The following is a 21,481-nucleotide window of genomic DNA, read 5'->3' as shown; positions in this document are numbered from 1 at the left end:
TCAGAAACCTGTTGCCTTTTTATGCCCACGTTCACAACTGGATACTCATGGATATTCGCTCCATTTCCAATTAGTATAGCAATAATAAAAGACTGAAGATACAAAAGAGGCCATGCTGAAAGAACAAGCTGAAATGTTGTTACTATTGATGGGGCTGTCCATATAAGAACACAAGCCTTGCTGGATCAGTCCAAAGACCTAACTAATCCAGCTTCCTGTATTTCACAGTGGTCCACCAGATGTCCCAGGGAGCACACAAGTCAATACCTGTATCCTGTTGCCATCCTTGCACCTGGCATTCATAGATAGCCAACTTCTAAAATCAGGATGATGCGTATACCCATCATGGATTGTTACCTGTGATGGACTTTTCCTCCATAAATCTGTCCAATTCCTTTTTAATGCACCTAGTGGCAAAGGGTTCCACAGATTACATGTTGAGCCTACTTAACCATGGATTTTTGATCCATGGATTTTTGATCCATCGGTTTGGCTCAATTGGGGTCCTCTGGACCCCTGTTGAGCCACATTCAGCCCAACTTGGAAGCTGTGCTCTGGTTGCCTCCAGAGGCTCTTCTCAAGCCTGTAGAGGTTGCACACAGCCTCCAAGGGCCTCAGAAAGGCCAAAAACTGGAAGTGCCCTTCTAGGACCTCCGGAGGCCATTCTGAGGCCTGTGGAGGCACATGCAACCTCCACGGGCTTCAGAACAGCTCCAGTCACGTTCAGAACTCAGTAGACCCCAGAATCTGCATGATTTGATATCATGCGGAATTCGGTATCCACAAGGGTTTCAGGAACAGAACCCTTGCGGATAACGAGGGTCCACCTGTAATTACATGCTGAGAAAAGAAATATTACCCATAAACATGATCAGGGCTGATCCATCCATGAGAACTTAGACAGTGACCACAGGCAACAGATTGACAGCGGGTTCCTATACCTGCTGGTCATTCTCCTTCAATTTGAAAAGGAAGGCAGGAACGAAATTGAAGAGGAAATGTGGAAGAGGGGACCAGGGTTGGATAGAGCATCTCCAACTCTCCCGTCTACCCTCCTACACACTTCTTCTTTTCCAAGGAGGAGCAGGTAAAGGAGAGGTGGAGGCAGCAGCTAGTATACTGCGAGATAAGGGCAGCAGCATTTAACGTAATGCTTCAGGTAAAAGGAGGTCTTGGGGTGACCCTGTACATGATGCTTTGTAAATATAGCTCAGATCCTCACAAAATGTAAAATGCAAACTATTATCCTCCATGTGTATCTTACATATCATATCTGACTGCATTCCTTCTAATACCAACATTACTCTGCTGATGATTAAAAGCAAGGATCATATTAATAAAAAAGGATGACAGTCTTTGAAAACATATACTGTATATCTGTTTGAAATCTGTTCATCACTAAACTAATTAATGTAAAGGTCGATTATCACACTTTATCCTTATCTAAGTAGAAGATTTCTTTAAGCAAGGATGTTGAACTAAGTGAATTATTCCTTCAATTTACAAACACTTCATTCCTGACTGATGAGTCAGTGCAAAAGGAAACAAACTAAAAAGTATTTAACTGGCCTCTAATGTGTCACAATGAAATGAATTTATACCATCCAAGGCATCTCGGCAGAAGAAGAGCACCATTTTTCTCAATTAAAACTGTATGTTGATTGTAACTTCATTTAAAGTTAAATTAAATTCATGTATAGTACCTTTAAGCAAAGAAAAATTGCATTGATTGGTTGTGCCTGCTTTAATTCTCCGTGTAGGAATGTTCTTTAGTGGACTTGTTTACAGAGTAGAAGGAATGAGTTGCTGTCAACAAATGAAAAATAAAACCTACATTTCTTGGGAAGAAGACATCCATCTTTTTCTATTTGTGAGTACTGACGAGCAGGGTTTAAGGAGGGCTAATGTTTCCCATTCATCTTAATTAAAGAGTTAATTGCTCGTGTATCCTGATTTGGTTAGCTGATCTCGGAAGCATGAAAAGTCTTTGCTTCTATGTATCTTATTGACCAATATAATGACATCATTGGAAGACTGAATTTATCCATTTTTCACCCTATCCTCATAACTTTAATAGCCTCCTACATGAGAAAACTTTCAAGAGCAAAAGAGTTCTTTAGCATGGCACAGAATACAAAAAGGTCTGTTCAGGAAGCTGTTAAATGTCTCCGTTCGGCTGTCATTAAGTATAACTTCAAAGTCTAGAGTCAGGAAGATAAGTAAAAAGTAATTTTAAAGACCAATTCACGGCAAATGTATATACGGAAATGGTATGAAACATCTAAAGCTGCAATATCAAATGCAAGCAATTGATGTTTTTATTCAATTTTCACAATTGTAGTCATAGTCAAGGAAGCACTACTGCTAGGGGTAGTCAGCCAGAGTTGACAGCGTGCTCTGAGGATTACAGGGCAAATTGGTTTAGTCACATGTCTGGCCACACAAAAGACAGAGGCTCTGATCTGGTGAAAGACCAGTTAACTAACAAGGATGGCTGTGAGATTTCTCCATGCAAAGTCTTTCAGCTTCCAAACTATGATTCCCCATGTAAGCCTTCTTAACAATTCTTTACAAGTAGTTCAATGGAGATTTCATGAAAGAGGGCAAAATGGATGGCAAGGTTGCTTTAGAATGTGGTTTACAGGAATGTTCCCAAAATTAAAATGAAAGATGGAAGGTTAACTTATCAAATGGCCCACTCTAAAGTGCAAATTATTTCTATCGTATAAAATGCGTGTGTGCTTGCAGACAAGGGCATACATGCATTCTCATAACTGTGAGCAGTACACATTTTCAGACACAGACAAATGGAGCGGGGAGCAGCCACCAATAGTAAATACCTGGTTTCAGGTATGGTCTGGTTTCAAAATACCTGGCATATGTATATTTGGGATTTGTAATTTGTCTGCTAATTTCACAGTTCAATCCCAAGTGGTCTACTGCAGGTGGGATGGGTGCACAAACATGCCATAACGCATGTTTCAACAGTGCAGAGAATCCTGTTGGTTGTGGATAGGCCTATGCCAACCTGTCAGTGCCAGTTAGAGGGCCTGCACCGGCTGGATCAAATTGGCATTCTGTTGGCTGGCTGAGGGGCAGAGGAAGGGCAAAACAGAAGTGAAGAGGGGGTTTAAAGGCAGGGAGAGGGCAGAGAAGGAACAGATTGGGAGCGGCAAGAATGGTGGCACTGGCTACCATCATATCCTATCCCTAGGGGTGTTTGAAATTGATTTTATTTTTTCGCAGATTTTGTGTTTTAGAGTAAGTGGTGTTATGTGTTTTGATTCCTATTTTGCATTTTCATTAATTTTAAATACTTTTAATGTATTTGTACTAGGTAGGTGATATAGGTGATACAGTGTCAGCACATTATGTCTTGTTTCTAACTGGAAAAGAACATAAGAACAGCCCCACTGGATCAGGCCATAGGCCCATCTAGTCCAGCTTCCTGTATCTCACAGCGACCCACCAAATGCCCCAGGGAGCACACCAGAAAACAAGAGACCTCATCCTGGTGCCCTCCCTTATATCTGGCATTATGACATAGCCCATTTCTAAAATCAGGAGGTTGCGCATACACATCATGGCTTGTAACCCGTAATGGATTTTTCCTCCAGAAACTTGTCCAATCCCCTTTTAAAGGCGTCCAGATCAGATGCTAAAGTAACCTATTTTAATTTCTGGAAAATATTTGGTAAAAAATGTGGTATTTTGTGTTTTTATTCAGATATTTTAACACAAAACGTGGTATTTTGTGTTTTTATTTTGTTTAAAAACAAACAAACAAAACCAACCAACCCAAAAACACCACTTTTACCTATCCCCCTTTCCGGGCCTGATTTCCTGCTATAAGGCTGCTTGGACTTGTACAATTTTGTGGCTGCTAGCCTTACCTCAGGGAGACCTCCAGCAGCCTCTCTTCCTGCTCTGGATTCAGCAGAGCCTGCAATGGCACTTCTCCATCACAGCATGGGACTTTGGTTAGGATTGAGCTGCCAGTGACCCCAACATAAAGGAAACATATTTCCTCAGGCCAAATAAGTTTTTTGGTGGCAAAATGAAAACACATTATACTCTCCTCCTCTTCATTTAGCCACATGATGAAAAGGGAGATAACCTAGTCCAGACTAAAATTAAGAGTTATTTTTCTAGTCCAAAGGCCAAATTGAACTTTACATTACTGTTATTAGAGCTCATAGCTAGATAGCCTTGGTAGAGTGCATTTTCTATCATTTTCCCCATCAAGCTTTTGATCAGTGATCACTCCTTAAAAAGGACATTGTTAGGTCCCCCTATGCCTTAATTGTACCTTACTGTCAGCAGCCAGATGCCTGTTAAGCAGAAAGGCAGGATATATTAAATAATAAATAAACACATCATTCCTAGAACATAACCTGGGGAGGGGGGAGGTTGTGTGGAGAACTCTCAAGAGAAATCTCAGTCATCTGCTCAAAGGAAGATGGCATTTGGTCCCTTGTTCGGGCCTCTACAGACACACAATCCTTGATACAGGAGAAAAGGTTCCCACCTCACAACATTCATTTTCAACCTTTTTAGTAATATCTTGTCAAACCATCAGGAGCCCAGGCTCTGCCAATTTAGCATCTGCATCGATTTAAAACTATTTACTTTATCAGCTCTCAGCACACTTTGGTCGTTAGAGTAGCTAGAAATAAAATCCCTAATATCTAAAAGTAATAGTGCTGAATATTTAATAAACTTAAAATATTGCTGCATCCCTCCATTTTTTTGTTGAGGACGATAATGCTAGAACTATAAAATGCACATATAAACTAACACTGAAGGGAAGAGGCCAAATTACACCATCAGACAGAGGGTTGGGGGCAATGGCTGTCACTGTTGAAATTAAAACATTTAAACAAACTAGAGAGCCAGAGAGCCAGCATGTTGAAATGCATTTTTGTTTAATGCAAATGAATTAATATCTGAGAAAAGTGCATCTCGGGTGGTTTTTATGTCCACCAGGATTGTTGCAGAACTTTGGTGTTAGTGAAACAGTCCCAGAATCAGAAAATGGTACAAATGATAAGCAGCAATATTCTTCTTTAAAAGGTAGTTTTAAAGACACTAAAAAAGATACTAAAGATACTGAAGTAAAGATACTTTTAGTAAAGATACCAAAAAAGATACTAAAATTTTATCAACCTAATGTACGTATTATTTTCAGGTCTAAATTATTTTTTTAAATCGGGGTGCATTTGGTGCAACCTTTTGCAATATTAAGGGACAATTTCCTAAATTAAGCAATTTAAATTCCCACTGATTTAAGCATGAGCAAGTATCAGAAACCAAGTACACCCTTTCTCACCACGTCCTTTCCCTCTCTTCTGCTTTTAAAATCAAGCCTCCTTTAGAATAGTTCTTTGAGTACACACACACACACACACACACACACACACACACACACACACACCACTGCAGCAGGGAGCTATTAAAACTCCACTCAAGTACCCCAGCATGAGCATTTACTAGCAGGGAAATGGTGAGAGACCATATCTCAATGGCTTGAGCTTTGCATGGTCAACCCCAAAGGGTTGAGGCAGCTGAACTGTGTAGACTCACAGCCCAATTCTAAGCTTCCCAGAGCCTGCTGAAGCAGCAACGCCAAAGCAGCTATCCCTGTATCCAGTGGACACCAGGAAGCAACTGAAGGTCCTCGGGGGAGGCCCCAAGACCCGCAATGGGACTTCTCAAATCTGTGCTGGCTATTTTGCCAGTCTGACATGGAGTTCAGAATATGGCAGAACAGAGCTCTACCAATCCCGCCTCCTCTCATTCTGGTTCCTCCCCCACCCCGCCATCTTTCCACCCTCTTCTGCCCCCCACTCCCCCAGAGGCTGCACCACTGCCTGGCGGTTGTGCTCACCCCTGCAGTGGTGTGTCCTCACCCTGCCTGTGCTAGGCCTGGCATCTGACTGGCACGGGCCCAGCACCAGCACTCCTTACTTGCTGAGTGCCATAAACGTGCTTTGTGGCACGTTCATGGTATCCAGCATTGGTGCTAGCGTTCAGTGCCAGCTTGGGCAACTTTAGGATTGGGCCCTCATTTACACCAGACTCATCTGGTATGCTTCAGTGTTAGGATGAACAACCAGGGAGAGATTTCATTTCTTGCCCTGTGCGTCTTGCCCTGTGTTGTTGACCAACACAGGGAAGAGGGCTGATCCAGATGAACCTATGAGTTAACACAGCCATACATTTCTTAGCTTATTATGTTTTTAAGTGGAACAACCTACAGAAGAGTAGTAATGAATATACAATACAATAGCATATAAATACAAAGTTCTGGTGATGAAATCTGGTAATTCTGGTGAATTAGTGATGAGAGGTGGCCCTGAAACTTCCTTAAAGTCGCCTCATAACTGGATCTCAAGGCAGCCCATCAACTATATGCTAAGAGTTGCAAGATGTCATGAAATTATCTTAGGCACCTGCAAAAAGATTGCCCAATAGAAATACTACATGTCCCACAGTCCTTCACTTCCCTGCAGGGTTGGATTAGAGCGAGTGCCTAGGGTTTTGCTTTCTTTTCCCTCCTTTGGTCAAGGAGCCCATCAGCCTTTCTCCCTGTGGGCTGCAGGACATTAAAAAAGATGCTGTGAAGGATACGAAGTGACAATAGTGAGAAATAGCAGTACAAGTTGACTTGTAATCTTCCTTGTAATTTTTTCAGGGACTGCATGGAGCTGTAATGAAACTGCATGAAGGCAGCTCAGGCACACTAGACACTGTTCCAGAACCACCTTTCAGAGTGCGATACCATAGTCTTTCGAGACTGAAGGTTGCCAACTAACAGGTCAAGCTCCAGAGCACCATACTGAACAGGGTACTGATTCAATCTGTGTGGTCGCACAGTTTAGAAGGAACACTTTTGACTGGGGCATTCAAACCTGAGAAAATTAGGAAGCGGTACCCACAGGCTACTCCAGGTTTCAGCTTCAGGGCCAAAAGAATGAGCAACATGGCCTAAATCCCTAAGATGGGGTAAGGAAACAAAAAAATGAAAGAATGCATTGCAAAGCTCATTTATTAGTCCTGCACAAAGCCTGATGACCTTCTGGCTAGGCAGGGCTGTTCTGGGAGAATGTTAGGAGGATGTTCTTCCCCTTTATGTTGCTTCCTGCCAGAAGACCTTGTCTATCTTTTGAGTAGAGGCACTTCCCAGTACTGACGATTGCATCACTTCAGAACCCTGGAGAACACCTGTTGTGGCTCCTAAACTGTGACTTAAATTTCATATGTGAAAAAAACACCCTAAGCAAAAAACACACCTGACTCTCCTAGATCCCTAAGCTTCAGGTTATTCTTTCTTTTCAGCCATAATCACAGTAAAAGCATTCACTTCTAATACCTAGAGGAGAAAATGCCTCAGAATGATTTTTCAAAACACAATTAGCTGCTACAAGAACACATTTTTAAACAGTAAACAAAAAGAGGCAGCATGATGTAGTGGTTAGCATGTTGGCGGTTTAGGGAAATTTGGGTTTGAATCTGCTCTCTGTCGTGTAGCTCACTGGGTGACCCTGGGCCAGTTGCCAGCCTAACCAACCCAACAAAATTGCTGTGTGTATAAAAGAGAGGTAGGAGGAATAATATATGGTGCCTTGAATACTTGAGAGGAAGGACAGAATATAAATGTAAAAGAGACAGAAAATAAAGTGTACCAATGAGATTAGTGTACCCTATCTGCACATATGCTGCGTTGAATTATTTGGCTCTACTTCTCAAATGAGACAAATGTCATATTCCACTAGTGTGAATTATATATGACCATGGTGAAATATTGGTTTCTAAAAATACAAAGAAAGAGAATGGAGTGATTTTAATGATATATTAGTATAGGAGCACCTGACTATGAAACATTGTCTTTTAGGAGAGAAAAATAAAGATACCACTACTTTAGAACAATTACATTTTTTTTGTGGGACAGATGAAAAGCTCCTAGAGATTAGCTGGTGTATTATTATTAAAGCATTAATATACAACTATTCTTGATGCTTACTATACCTAATAAGATGAGATTTCATGCAAGCTGGTGACGGCTAACATAATCAAATAATGAAACGTTACCTGCTATTTTTACTGTATAGATAGCCACTTAGAGAGAAAAAAATATTTTTGCTAATAGATGTTTTTCGAAACTTTTTTTGTTTTACTTAGAAGTAAGCCCATTGTGTTCAGACATACAGTCCACTCCAAGGCATGTCTACTCAGAAGGAAGTCCTATCATAATCAATGGGGCTTATTCCCAGGGTAAGACTGTGGATAAGACTGGAGCTGGGCAGCCCTAACCTGTGCTAGGACTGACAGGCTGAGTTCTGCTAGCTGACTCCCTTTCTGCTAGCTGACTCATGTACAATCCTCAGCTAAACAGATCTTTGTTTCCTTTTGTGGGGTAATTTTTAAAAACCTCAATTATATTTGTCAATGGCCCCATTTTACTTCCAAACTAGTTTGCATGGAGCCACAGATCTTAATATTATTTATTTAATGTTTTATAAAATCCTTTTTGTTAAATTCAAAGTGGCTGACAAAGCACAAGACGATCGTAATAAACCAGTATCAAAAATACAAATAAACTGCAGCATGCAAACCAAAAGTTAAATTAAACATAATTTAATTTATCCTGTTGCAAAATTTATCCAATCACATAATCCCATAATTCAATGGGAAAAGACATCATGAAAAAGAAGATTATATAGGTTCATTTTAAAAACAGGAACTAATTAGGTCACTCAGATCTGTCTAGGGCAGGGTTTCTCAAACTGTGGGTCAGGACCCAATTTCAGGTGGGTCCCCATTCATTTCAATATTTTATTTTTAATATATTAGACTGGTATGTGACTGCATTTGAGGAAATGTTACAGTTCTGTACTTTTAACAGTCTACTATGTATATGCTTTTAACAGTCATTCCTGGGTAAATGTGGGAAGGATTCCAGCCTAGGATTGTTAAAAATTTTCCTGCTTGATGATGTCACTTCCAGTCATGACATCACTTCTGGTGGGTCCTGACAGACTCTCATTCTAAAAAGTGGGTCCTGACACTAAACACTTGAGAACCACTGGTCTAGGGAGTTCCACACCAATGGAGCCACCAACAGGAAAGTTCTGACACTGATACCTGCCAGATGAATATAGGCCAGTGATAGGTCTTTAAAGGCAGATCAAAAGACCTGTCAAGCAATACAGACCTGTCAAGCAATACAGGAGTAGGATGTCTTAGCTAACTTGGTTCCAGGCCATAAAGGCGTTTAAAGAACAAGACCAAGACATTCATTGAAGCCCAGAGAACAGGATTAACCTAAGACTTCCCAGAGTCTGAAGTAGCATGCCAAATGCTGTTCTTCCCTTTATGTGGTGAGTTCCTGCTCCTTTTGGATTGGAAAGAAGAGGGGATGGAGTGGATGATGGAAGGAGGGAGGATAGTGGTGGACTAAACTGCCTGAAACGCTCTAGCCTCTTACTGTCTTCCACACTTTCTCTCATATTCTGTTCCTCTCTTTTTTTTCTTTTTTTTAATGTAGGGAATGCAAGGAAACACAGCAACAGTGAAGGCAAGTGGATGAACAGAAGTGGGCACCCTCTGCCAATATGCTGCCTGAATCAGTCACTTCAGTTGGCTTCATGGATGTGCTGGCCCCAGCCTCAGAGGCAGATTGGCAGCCAGTGCAGTTAGGGCAAAATGAGCGTGACATATCCCTGTCAGTTTGACCCTGCTAATCACCTCAACCAATTAAAACTTACGAATCAGAGGGCATGACCAGCACATGCTCTCTCGCTCTCTCGCTCTCTCTCTCTCTCTCTCACACACACACACAAATGCAATGAGTTCCTGTGACATGCAAATGGTGATATATCAGTTCTGTATAAGGAAAAAACAGATTGAATGGGAAAGCCATTCATATTTAACACTCAATTGCTCAGCCTTTGTTTTATCTCTGTTCAAGTGGCCTGGTCATCCCCATATATGTAAGGCTCTAACCCAGCCATTTTCAACTACTGTGCCATGGCACACTGGTGTGCCCCGAATGTTCCCCAGGTGTGCTGTGGGAATTTGGGAGAGGGTCATTTATCAATAGGACCATTGGGGGATGTGAGCCCCCATTGACAGCACAGTGTGCCTTGTCAATTGTCAAAAAGCTGATGGTGTGCCTTGACCATTTTAGTGCCTTGCCAGTGTGCCACAAGATGAAAAAGGTTGAAAATCACTGCTCTAACCAGAAAGCACCTAGTAGCACAAGTGGCTGACACTCTGCATCACAAGGAGAGATTGCAGATTTCATGTGCAATTATCTGCAAGAAAAGTGCACTCAGATGCTTCTAAAAGCATTATTATATTATCTATTATGTGCCACATTCTTTGCCTTAGTGCATGTTAAGTTTAACATCATTATGGAACTTTTGAATAATGTGTTCATTAACATATTCTTTGTGGGATGTTTTGCTCACTTTCTTACTTTTGCTTATAAAAAGTAAGCAAATGGTTACATAGTGTAACACCCCAGTCTTTAACAGATTTATGATTCCACCCTAGACTGTAGAAATAGAACAAAAACAGCTCAGTGCTCTTTATGGTATTTTCACCTGATCACACAAAGAAGGCCTATGGTTACCGGATAATTACCCTCTTGTATTCAAATTGTCTGTCATATGCTAGGATGGAACAGATGGTGTAGTAGCCTGAAAAGGTGACTTATAGGCTGGTTTACCAATTCTTGCAGAAGTTGTTTATAGATACCGACGACTTTTATGCACAGATGCCACAAAATGGACACGAGGAAGCAGTGTTCCCCCTAAAGATGCGTGCCTGCAGATCAATCTCTGTGCAGCTTGGAGCTCAGTTGACTCAGATATCACTGACAATGTGATGACATCATTGGTGATCTCTGGGAAAAGACTGCTGCACTGCTGTGTAGCATGGGAGAGTTCAATGCAGCAGCGCTAATTCTGAGAGGGAACCCTGCCTGGGAGCCAAGGATATTTTTAAACAAATGCCTTCCAGTTAGCTGCCCTAAAAGTTAATATGGAACAGTCCATGAAAATGCTTCATAAGTAAAGATGCTCATAGAACAGGAATGTTCCAGAAGAGAAACAAGAAACCTGCAGCATTTCAATCTTTCAGATGAATGTTGACCTTCAGAATGGATTCCAGCTATGGCTGCAATCCTTTTCCTGAAAGTAAGTCCTTCTGAACTTCTTAGAACTTAATTCTGAGTAGGCATGCACAGGATTGTGTTGCAAACACATTTAAATTACAGCAGGGGTACTCCATCTAGACTGGTTTCCAGCTTTTTGATTTTCTGCCTTTTTTCTTCATGACAGTGAAATTGATTCCCTCCAAAGCAACCAGCTGCAAATGAATTAACGGTCTTCAACTGTGAGTAAGTATGATGGAGTCCTCCCTCCTCCTCACTAAGGTCTTTGCTGGTCAAAGACAACCCACATATCAATTAAACTCACCTGTTAATTAAAGGCTTGTTTGGAAATGTCTTGCTAGTTGGATGCAAGAGAATGTATGAAAGGTGTCTGAATGCTGAGGCTTTGAATGTTAATTACTTACTCCCAAGTTTTTGTTTTTGCACTTCCTCTGGTTTTTGTCAGGCACCATTAAGGAACTGGAAGAAAAAAGAAACAAAATTAATTTGCAGTTTCTGCTGTGGGGGAAAAAAACAACAACAGAAGAACAAATCAACAAGGCTTCCAAGCTGTTCTCTCTGTTCTCTTGTTTAGATTTATTCTTTATTCATTTATTTATAAGAAAACACTGACACATTGGAAACAGACAGCAATATTCTACTGGAGCGCAAGCAAAATACAAAGACCCATGTTAAGATCCTTTCATTCAAACACATAAATTTTTAGGAAAATATTTTGCCGTGAAACCACCAGTTAGGATGTGGATCTATAAAAATGCAGGATAGAATACATTAATAGGATGTCACAATATTACGAATCCCAACAATATAACCACTAAAAATCTATGGGTACATTTAAATCTAAAAGAAATACAACATGAATTCTTGAACACAGCCTTTAGAAATAAAAGTTAATACAAAGCAATTGTATACACTGAATAGTACAAGGAAAGCAAAGTCATGAACACAACAATAGATCCCAACACAGGTTCCAGTCCTAATTGTAGGCTGCATGCAGGGCGCAGTGGCACAATCTCTATTACATTGTGTGGGCAGCCAGAAACCATGAGGGGCAGAGAGGCAAGTAAACACTCACCACAGATACCCGCCTATAAGTCGATCTCACAGATAAGTCGAGGGCAGGTTTTGAGCCAACAATCATGGAATTTTCTATGACCCTCAGATAAGTCAGGGGCTAAACTTAGGGGGGTATCTGACTATAGTTTTGTCTGATTTTACTCGAGGCCAGATCCTGAAAAATAACCCACCACTAATTGTTACCTAAGAACTGTAGTCTCTAATTTATTAAAAACATAGTAAAAGATCATAAGATACATTTTTATTCTTTTTAAATTCTGGTCATCACCTTTTTGTAAGCACTATCTGAGTAAGTGCACTGTAAACAACATATCAGTAAAACAGTGGTTCCCAACCTGGTGTTCATGAACTCCCAGGGACACTCAACAGGACTTTTAGGGGTACTTGAAAAAGAATGGAATAATGGCAGAAAAAGGCAGGTCATGCTCCAGAATACCTTGCAAGACAGGAATATCTTGTAAGGACCAGCAAGGCAGGAAGGGAGGTAGCTAGTTGGCTGTGAAAGCCCCACCAATAGCTAGTTTTTGGTCATCAATTCATGTATGAACCAGTGATTGAAATCCAGCACAGTAAAAAAGCTGAAACATAATATGGAAAGTGATCAATCACCCAGAATTTCTCAGCACACTTCTGGTGCAAAAGCAGAGTCTTCTGTTCTTCAAACAGATGAAAAGAGAAAATATGTGATGAATACATGAAGTCTGGGCTTTCATATGGAGGAGATGAGGGCTTGTCTTACTAATTACAAACATTTTGCTAATAGGAAGGGTACAATTTATGGAAATGGGCTGCCAAGGGATATGCAAGTGAAAAAGGTTGAACCATGAATCAAATCCACCTTTAAGGTGTCTGGTGTGTTAAGCCAGAAGCTCTATTATTATTATTATTATTATTATTATTATTATTATTATTATTATTATTATTATTATTATTATTATTACCCTGCCTTTCTCCCCGGAGGGACTCAAGGCAGCTTACAACAAGGTTAAAACAGATTAAAAACATAATTTAAAAACAGATAAAAGCATATTAACAGCATATCATAAAAACAGTAGTCAGATAAGTAGTAGTCAGGAAAAAGAGCATGGAGCAGCAAGTCATAAAAGAATCAGGCCTGTAACCAGGTATTTAAAAAGATATTAAAAGATGTGCCCTAAAGCTGGGCACCTGGAACGTTAGGACAATGACACCTGGCTTCTCTGATGACCTGCAAGAAATAGACGACGCACGCAAAACAGCTGTCATCGACATGGAGCTGAGCAGACTGCAGATGGACATCGTCGCCCTTCAAGAGACTAGGCTGCCAGATTCCGGATCTGTCAAGGAGAGAAATTTCTCATTTTTCTGGCAGGGAAAACCACCAAACGAAACCAGGGAACATGGCGTTGGCTTTGCGGTCAGAAATACCCTGCTGAAATCCATCATCCCACCTACTGTGGGAAGTGAAAGAATTTTGTCCCTGCAGCTCCAGTCATCAGCAGGACCTGTCACTCTCATCAGTGCTTATGCACCGACTCTGTCGTCTCCAGCAGAAGCCAAAGACAAATTCTATGATGACCTGGCCACCACTGTCAAGAAAATCCCTGTAAAAGAGCCATTGTTCATCCTCGGCGATTTCAATGCTAGAGTTGGTGCTGATAACAGTTCATGGCCCACTTGCTTAGGTCAGTTTGGCACTGGGAGGATGAACGAAAATGGCCAACGCCTGCTAGAGTTTTGCTGTCATCACGGTCTCTGTGTCAGCAACACGTTCTTCAACACAAAGCCCCAACATAGAGTCTCTTGGAGACATCCAAGATCAAAGCACTGGCACCAGCTCGACCTGATCCTCACCAGACGCTCCAGCCTTCCCAGCATCAAGATCACACGCAGTTATCATGGTGCTGCCTGCGACACTGACCACTCCCTGGTGTGCAGCAGAGTGAAACTGCAAACAAAGCGACTGTATCACACGAAAAAGGAAGGAAGACCTCGCATTGATACCAGCAAGACCCGGGATCAGAAAAAAGTGGAGGAATTTGCACAAGCGCTTGAGGAATCTCTTCCAGGCCCGGCCGACGCAAACGCATCCAACAGATGGGAACATTTCAAGAATACCGTTTACAACACCGCCTTGTCCATATTCGGCAAGAAGACCAACAAGGCGGCAGACTGGTTTGAAGCCCACTCTGAGGAGTTGACACCAGTCATTGAGGAAAAGAGGAGAGCTCAAGCAGCATACAAGGCCTGTCCCAGTGAGCGCAACCTGCAGGTCCTCCGAACTGCTCGCAGCAAAGTCCAACAGACTGCCAGGAGATGTGCTAACGACTACTGGCTCCAGCTCTGTTCCGAGATACAGATAGCAGCTGACACGGGCAACATCAAGGGGATGTATGATGGTATCAAGCAGGCCCTAGGTCCAACACAGAGGAAAATTGCCCCTCTGAAGTCTGCCACAGGCGAGGTCATCCAGGATCGGGCGCAGCAGATGGAACGCTGGGTGCAGCACTACTCTGAGCTATATTCCAGTGAAAATGTAGTCACCGAAGAAGCACTGAACAACATTGAGTGCCTGCCTGTGCTGGAAGAGCTTGACAGTGAACCAACCCTAGAAGAACTTCACGTGGCCCTGGACTCCCTTGCCTTTGGCAAGGCACCTGGAAAAGACAGCATCCCTGCTGAAGTCCTAAAATGCTGCAAAGAGATCATCGTCACTGAGCTGCATGAAATCCTCTGTCTCTGCTGGAGAGAAGGTGGAGTACCTCAAGACATGAGGGATGCAAACATCATCATGCTGTACAAGAACAAAGGTGACAGGGGTGACTGCAACAACTACCGTGGCATCTCTCTCCTTAGTGTTGTAGGAAAGCTGTTTGCCCGAGTTGTACTAAAGAGGCTCCAGATACTCGCAGAGAGCGTCTATCCAGAATCGCAGTGTGGATTCCGAGCCAACAGGTCCACCACTGATATGGTATTCTCCCTTAGACAACTGCAGGAGAAATGCAGGGAACAACAACAGCCACTCTTTATAGCCTTCATAGATCTCACAAAGGCTTTCAACCTGGTCAGCAGAGACGGCCTCTTCAAGATTCTCCCCAAGATCGGATGTCCACCCAGGCTCCTCAGCATCATCAGATCTTTCCACAAGGACATGAAGGGCACTGTTGTCTTCGATGGCTCCACATCAGACCCTTTTGACATCCGAAGCGGAGTGAAGCAGGGCTGTGTTCTTGCACCAACCTTGTTTGGGATTTTCTTCGCTGTCCTGCTGAAGCAGGCCTTTGGAACTGCAACAGAAGTCATCTATCTCCGGACCAGATCAGACGGAAAGCTCTTCAACCTCTCCAGACTGAGAGCAAAATCCAAAGTCCAGCTGAAATGTCTGCGTGACTTCCTCTTTGCCGACGATGCAGCTGTCACTACCCACTCTGCCAAAGATCTCCAGCAGCTCATGGATCGTTTTAGCAAGGCCTGCCAAGATTTTGGACTGACAATCAGCCTGAAGAAAACACAGGTCATGGTTCAGGATGTGGACTCACCTCCCTGCATTACAATCTCTGAGCATGAACTGGAAGTTGTCCATGACTTTGTGTACCTTGGCTCAACGATCTCCGACACTCTTTCTCTCGATACCGAGCTAAACAAGCGCATCGGTAAAGCAGCTACCACGTTTTCCAGACTCACAAAGAGAGTCTGGTCCAACAAGAAGCTGATGGAACATACCAAGATCCAGGTCTACAGAGCTTGCGTCCTGAGTACACTTCTGTACTGCAGCGAGTCATGGACTCTTCGCTCACAACAGGAGAGGAAACTGAGCGCTTTCCACATGCGCTGCCTCCGACGCATCCTCGGCATCACCTGGCAGGACAAAGCTCCAAACAACACAGTCCTGGAACGTGCTGGAATCCCTAGCATGTATTCACTGCTGAAACAGAGACGCCTGCGTTGGCTCGGTCATGTCGTGAGAATGGATGATGGTCGGATCCCAAAGGATCTCCTCTATGGAGAACTCGTGCAAGGAAAGCGCCCTACAGGTAGACCACAGCTGCGATACAAGGACATCTGCAAGAGGGATCTGAAGGCCTTAGGGATGGACCTCAACAAGTGGGAAACCCTGGCCTCTGAGCGGCCCGCTTGGAGGCAGGCTGTGCAGCATGGCCTTTCCCAGTTTGAAGAGACACTTTGCCAACAGTCTGAGGCTAAGAGGCAAAGAAGGAAGGCCCATAGCCAGGGAGGCAGACCAGGGACAGACTGCACTTGCTCCCGGTGTGGAAGGGATTGTCACTCCCGGATTGGCCTTTTCAATCACACTAGACGCTGTGCCAGAGCCACCTTTCGGAGCGCGATACCATAGTCTTTCGAGACTGAAGGTTGCCAATACCAATTAAAAGATGTTGAAAAGAAGCTTTACATACAGCATATAACACATAACTGGGAGTGTGCAATTCAATTCACAGCAGAGAGATGTAGCTGCATATATTTGCAACCCTTTTTACTCAGAAGTAGACCCACTGCTTTCCATGGGTGTTATTCTTAAGTAAGGGTGCATTGAATTGTAGCCTGTTTCAGATGGAAAGGAGGATTCCCATCCTGGTGTTTCAAAAAACAGACCTGCTTTGCAAGCATTTTCCAAGCAGAACCAGGCTGCAGCAGAAGGAAGGAGAATAAAAGGTTAACAAATTGCTTCTAAGGAGCTGTGCCTGCTGCTGCTTGAGAAACTTGGCGCCTGTCTGCCCTTGAGAAATGAAACAGTTCAGAGTTGAAAGGCTTTGCCCTCTGATTGACCCGGAGATCAGGAGAAGTGAGAATTGGAGCTTGATTACTTGGCAAAAATTTCATGTACTATAGATGAGTATCTACGGTACCTTATTCCACTCACATGGGCCCCTATGAGTCTGCTCAGAGCTGCACCAGCTGTTATTTGGTACAAGTTCAAGTAAAGGCAAGGAAGTGTGTTAGGGCCACAATGGAGCAAAGGATAATTGGCAGAGCCATTGCCATCAATACTCACCCTCTGTCCACCATGGCTCTGGAGGTTCTGATTTCCATCCTATATCACCGGCTTACTATTGGTGGTTGGGGTAGCTGGGTTCAGTGCCAAGTCTCTGGTACCATTACTGTTTGTGGCAATGCTTCTAAAATGCCCACTGGTGGTGCATGGTTCGTGCCTCCAGAAGTGTTTACAACAGCAGAGCATTGTTCTGCTGTCATTAAAGCTGACCCAACCATAGTTCGGATTGGATTGGCAGTTCCATTAATGAAAGCATGGCAGAATATACCAAACACATTTTAAGGGATTCCACATACATGCTAGATTCAAACAGTAACAGCCCAATCATATCCTTTTCCCTGCCATAGCATACAGCTATGCCAAAACAAGTTGCACTGTATGCTATGGTGGGGAAATATTTTCCCTTACCCTTCCACAAGCTTACCCTTCCATTGCCCATGGTTGGAACAAGTCCGAAGAGACAAAGGGGGTGTGTTGGCTGATTCTGGAGGGAATAGCATCTGGCACAAATTGCTTGTGCTTTCATCTCAATACCCTTGGCCCTCCCACTGATCTGCCCCAATCGTCCCACACCTCACCTGTTTCTGCCCATCCCATTGACAATGGCATTGGCAGGGCTCTTCTTTGCCATTGCTACAAGTGAGGTTGCTCCCACTGTCTGAGGTGGCAGCCTGGAAGCATGCAGCTCCATGTGCTTCTAGGAGGCATTTTACGATGCTGTAAAGCATGTACCACCATCGCAACATAGGACTGGGCCATAAAGAGGTGTACATACTTTTAATAATGTCCACACAAAACTCTTAGTCATCTGATCAATCAACAACAGTGAAGGGAAAACACAAAAATGGACAAGAGGCTACAAGTACTGCACACACAAAATAATAGTAGGTGAGGTCATGTTATCTACATATCAATTAAGTAAAAACCAATTCAAGTAGTGATAAATCATGGCTTCCTGAGACAGCTGCTTCTGTTGCCTACATAAAGAGGAACATACAATTTAGTGTAGCATATAACTGTATGACTGCCCAGTGCACCCACTGCCTCAGGAGAAAGACTGGGGCTGAAGCACTGAGTTGCATTCAGTGATGATGTCAATACCGACTGAGGGGTGCTGACAGCCTACTTTGGAAGGGCTGAGCTGGGTTCACAGCAAAAGGGGAGAGAGGTATAAAGGGGGAGCTGCAAGAAGCAGAAAGCTCAGATGCGGGACAGAAAGCTGGAAAGCGGAGAACTGGAGGAATGGGAAAGAAAGCAGGAGCAAGGAATCAGAAAGCAGAAATGACCAGAAAAGGAAGCAGGCAGCAGAGAAGCAGAGCAGAGAGAGAGATAAGAAGACAAGAAGAAAATTGAGAATGGGTGAGCAAGGGCAAAGGACTAGTGGGAGGGGAAAAAAGATGGGAGATGGAAGAGAATTCTGAAATGTGGGCCTGGCTACAGAGGAGCTGAGTTAAGTGGGTGTCTACCTAGCTCAACAGGGGAACCGACTACAAAGGTCAACTGATTGGCAGTGAAGTGGGGGACAAATGCTTGGTGGCTGTAAATGCTAATACTGAGAATTGGAAGCCATGAGTGGCTTCTGTGAATATATCCTAACCTCAGAATGTCAGTTCCAAGTCCCCATAATGTGGATTGACCCCAATGGTGGGAAGTTGAGGAAGGTGGGGCAACTGCTAACTGGGAAAGAGGTTGTGGTGATTGAGGTGGGCAGGTGGGGAAGCCCTGATGCCAATACATTCCCCCATCTCCTAGACCTACTTCTATGCCAGGGCCAAAATCAGTAGACTCCACTGCCACTATGATGACAATGTTAAGAGAGAGAGAGAGAGAGAGAGAGAGAGAGAGAGAGAGAGAGAGAGAGAGAGAGAGAGAGAGCATTCTTAAGTTATGTAGCAAATTCTTCCCAAAATTCAACAATAATGTGTAGCCCAGAATTGGGGAGGACTGGGGCACTGATCAAGTTCAACCAACCACCAGTAAGTAAAACATTAAAGTTTTTAAACATTAATGATTAAACTAAACATTAATGATTAAACTATAAAAAGAGTTGATTGAAAATACAAGGGGGTGATGGTTGAACAAGAGAAGGAGGAATACATAACATAAGCAAGTCTATGAAATAGCTTGGGTGTTGGCAGTGCCCAGGTGCAGATCTTGAAAACATGTGGAGCAATAGGAGGTGCTGGCATTTCTTGAATCACTACTGGGAAACACAAGCACATCACATGGTGGCCCCTTTTTCTGGTTTGGAGAAGGACGTTGGCAGTACTTTCCAAGGCTTAAAAGAACCTAAACATTACATGAGAATATTTCGGGGCAATTTAGACCCCAGTTGCAAAGGAAGCCAGGATGCTGCCTGATCTGTTGGGGTTAAGGATTTTCTTGAGATGTGTCAGCTAAAGCAGATGACAGAATTTGGCTGCTACTAAGGCTGGAAGCATGGTTCATGCATGATCAATAGGCTGAGAGCACACACAGAAAGGGAATAACAATATGGCTAACTAGACTTCTAAAAATATTGTTGAAAATCAGAACTGCATTGCTTTGATTAAAATGTGGAAGGTAATACAAATGATAAAACAACAGATGTTCTGAGAAACACAAGAAAATAAAACAATTCAAATTAAGCATTTTCCTTGCCTGCAGATACTGTACTGTCTACTACCAAAAACAACAACTAGAGAATCACTCACTAATGATGCAAGGCTAACTGTTCTTCTCCAACTTCGCCATACGGCGTCGGCACAACACGGAAGCAGCAGTTACCAGTTATAAGTCTTTGCTTGATTGGCGTAGGGCATGACGCCAGGGGCTGCTTCCGACGGTGGGAGAGATCATTGCATCTCATTGGGCAGCTACCGCCCGCCTTAAGCTGGGCAGTCCCCAGCCAGTAAGGTGTTGCCTCGCCACGGTCCGTTAACCTCACGGGGTGCGTGGGGTTTAGGGTGAAAACCGACAAGCGGATCGACAACTCTGCACCATGCAATAGAAAACAGAAAACTCCTGCCCTAAAGCTGGGCACCTGGAACGTAAGGACAATGACACCTGGCTTCTCTGATGACCTGCAAGCAATAGACGATGCATGCAAAACAGCTGTCATCGACATGGAGCTGAGCAGACTGCAGATGGACATCGTCGCCCTTCAAGAGACAAGGCTGCCAGATTCCGGATCTGTCAAGGAGCGAAATTTCTCATTTTTCTGGCAGGGAAAACCACCAAACGAAACCAGGGAACATGGTGTTGGCTTTGCGGTCAGAAATACCCTGCTGAAATCCATCATCCCACCTACTGTGGGAAGTGAAAGAATATTGTCCCTGCAGCTCCAGTCATCAGCAGGACCTGTCACTCTCATCAGTGCTTATGCACCGACTCTGTCGTCTCCAGCAGAAGCCAAAGACAAATTTTATGATGACCTGGCCACCACTATCAAGAAGATCCCCGTAAAAGAGCCATTGTTCATCCTCGGCGACTTCAATGCTAGAGTTGGTGCTGATCACAGTTCGTGGCCCACTTGCTTAGGTCAGTTCGGCATTGGGAAGATGAACAAAAATGGCCAACGCCTGCTAGAGTTGTGCTGTCATCACGGTCTCTGTGTCAGCAACACGTTCTTCAACACGAAGCCCCAACATAGAGTCTCCAAGATCAAAGCACTGGCACCAGCTCGACCTGATTCTCACCAGACGCTCCAGCCTTCCCAGCATCAAGATCACACGCAGCTATCAGGGTGCTGCCTGTGACACCGACCACTCGCTGGTGTGCAGCAGAGTGAAACTGCAAACAAAGCGACTGTATCACACGAAAAGGGAAGGAAGACCTCGCATTGATACCAGCAAGACCCAGGATCAGAGAAAAGTGGAGGAATTTGCACGAGCGCTTGAGGAATCTCTTCCAGGCCCGGTCGATGCAAACGCATCCAACAGATGGGAACATTTCAAGAATGCCGTTTACAACAATGCCTTGTCCATATTTGGCAAGAAGACCAACAAGATGGCAGACTGGTTTGAAGCCCACTCTGAGGAGTTGACACCAGTCATTGAGGAAAAGAGGAGAGCTCAAGAAGCATACAAGGCCTGTCCCAGTGAGCGCAACCTGCAGGTCCTCCGAGGTGCTCGCAGCAAAGTCCAGCAGACTGCCAGGAGATGTGCTAACGACTACTGGCTCCAGCTCTGTTCCGAGATACAGATAGCAGCTGACACAGGCAACATCAAGGGGATGTATGATGGTATCAAGCAGGC

The sequence above is a fragment of the Tiliqua scincoides genome, chromosome 2 (genome assembly GCF_035046505.1).
Source record: "Tiliqua scincoides isolate rTilSci1 chromosome 2, rTilSci1.hap2, whole genome shotgun sequence".
NCBI lineage: Eukaryota > Metazoa > Chordata > Lepidosauria > Squamata > Scincidae > Tiliqua > Tiliqua scincoides.
Note: the sequence above shows the minus strand (reverse complement) of the source record.